This window comes from Nicotiana attenuata, unplaced genomic scaffold, assembly GCF_001879085.1.
Source record: "Nicotiana attenuata strain UT unplaced genomic scaffold, NIATTr2, whole genome shotgun sequence".
Lineage (NCBI taxonomy): Eukaryota > Viridiplantae > Streptophyta > Magnoliopsida > Solanales > Solanaceae > Nicotiana > Nicotiana attenuata.
In genome coordinates this window covers 1-1,888 of record NW_017689777.1, presented here as the reverse complement: position 1 = coordinate 1,888, position 1,888 = coordinate 1, and the positions used below count along the sequence as shown (strand labels likewise).

Genomic DNA, 1,888 nt, shown 5'->3' with positions numbered 1-1,888 from the left:
TTAGTAAACCCTTATTGGGTTATCGGTTTACCCAATAACAGAATTGCTAAACCGCGTTCGAATCGATAACCCAATAAAAAAAAATTTTTACCCGTTACCGAATCGTTAACCCAATAACCCAATACCGATAACCCAATAAGTAATTAACAATTCGGGTTATCGATTTTACCCGATATATGCCCACCCCTGGAAGCAGTTGCAACAAGCTAGCAAAGGAAAACAGTTAGACAAAATAGTCTACCAACAATTGAAAGTAACTCATTTGAAAAGGGAAAAAAAAAGCGAATTAGAAGTGAAATTATAGTTTTTTACACAAAACTATAATATTTTCTACTTATTTAGAAGCGGGAGATAGCAGCTCTTCGTCGTCCTCTCAAGGGTATTTAAGAAATTTTGTTTAGAGATATTCTTAGTTTGACCTGGAAAACCTGCGGTGCTTTGATAGTCATCTCCCTCCTTTGCAGACACGTGGTTTATAGATTACCTGCGATCTCCTGCTTCCGCCAGCGTCTTCCCCGTTGATTTGTAGATAACTATCTCGAAGCGTGTTTGATGATTCCCCTCGTTGTTGAAGAATGGATTTTGAGTCAAAGTTCTATAAAGTTACACGAAGGTTAATTTTACAGAGACAGAGGCTATTTCGAATTCCCTAGGTAATCTTACTGATGCTCTATCTCTTCTCATTTTTCTCTTCTCTTGTCATTTTACCTTTGAAGTGTGTCTATTTATGTCTGGTTGGGTTCAAATTTGATCATTGGAAGGTTGTGGTGTTATCGGTGGCTGAAAAGGGGAAATAGAGTGCTTCTTCCATGTCAGTAGGTGTGTTCTTTAACCATAGTCTGGTTTACTGTATGATGAATAGAAGAAATGTTATCTTTTGGTTTTCAATGTATTGCTAAAGAAAGAGATAGGTTTGGTGTTATTTGTTGGCAGAGTTTGGACACTAAAGGAGAATGATATGTAGTGTAAATTTTGCTTTCGATTTTTTCTTGTATTTCTTTGTCAATTTTGGAGATAAAATCAGACCTTTCAATTGCCCTCACAATCAACAGTATGAGAATTTTCGTATTTAAAATAGATAAGATATCATGTAGAAGCATTCTTTTGTTTATTGTTGCACATTCTTGCTCTGCATAAATTTCTTTTGAAATAAAAGAAGTCACAATATTATTTACCTCATGTAAGTGATTGGTTTTCATATTGCTTCTCCCGAATGAACACAAGTTATATTTTTTTCGATACGTCTGAATGAATCACAAGTTTGTACTTATAAAAAGACTCGTGATTGTACATTGAATTTTGTTCTCTCTCTTTGCTTCTTTTTCCTTTATTCTACTTCTGTGTTTCTCTGTTGGAGAATTTCTATTTCACAATCAATATGCACACAGCCGTTTCTAAGAAATATCTTACTTTTGCACCTAAGAGTGACTTGTTGCTCCCAACAAGGTTGAATCCAATTTAGGTGTATATGCATCTTTTGGTGTGTCATTGTGGTTTTCTTGAAGTGTTTGTGCAGTATTTTTGTTGTGTGTGTCATCTTTCTATTTCAAATCTCTTGTTTGAGATAAAATTGCTGAACTTCTTGCATTGTTGATTCAAAATTGTAAAATTATGACTACTCGAAAGAAAATATCAGTCTTATAATATGCTTTGACTTGGTGAAGTCGGTCTGATTGATTAACTACCTCTCCGGGAGCTGCATTCACAGGTGCAACAACATTCACGTATTTTGTTACATAATGAAAATAATAACCAAATGAAAGCTTCAAAAAATTGTGGGTAACTAGAAAATTTTGCTGCATTGAATTTTTTGTAGGACTGAAAAATTGTTTTTCACATGGAAAACAATTAGATTTCTATCTTCCTCCTTTACTTTAGCATCTGGAGA

General features: G+C 34.4%; 1 long non-coding RNA gene across 1 annotated transcript; it reads left to right on the top strand.

The window, feature by feature from the left end:
- The first annotated feature begins 359 nt into the window (after window positions 1-359).
- Window positions 360-1,752, top strand: LOC109222418. Its single transcript, XR_002067405.1, has 2 exons — window positions 360-653; window positions 762-1,752. It is a non-coding gene; the product is annotated as an uncharacterized LOC109222418 (long non-coding RNA).
- The last annotated feature ends 136 nt before the right edge of the window (window positions 1,753-1,888 follow it).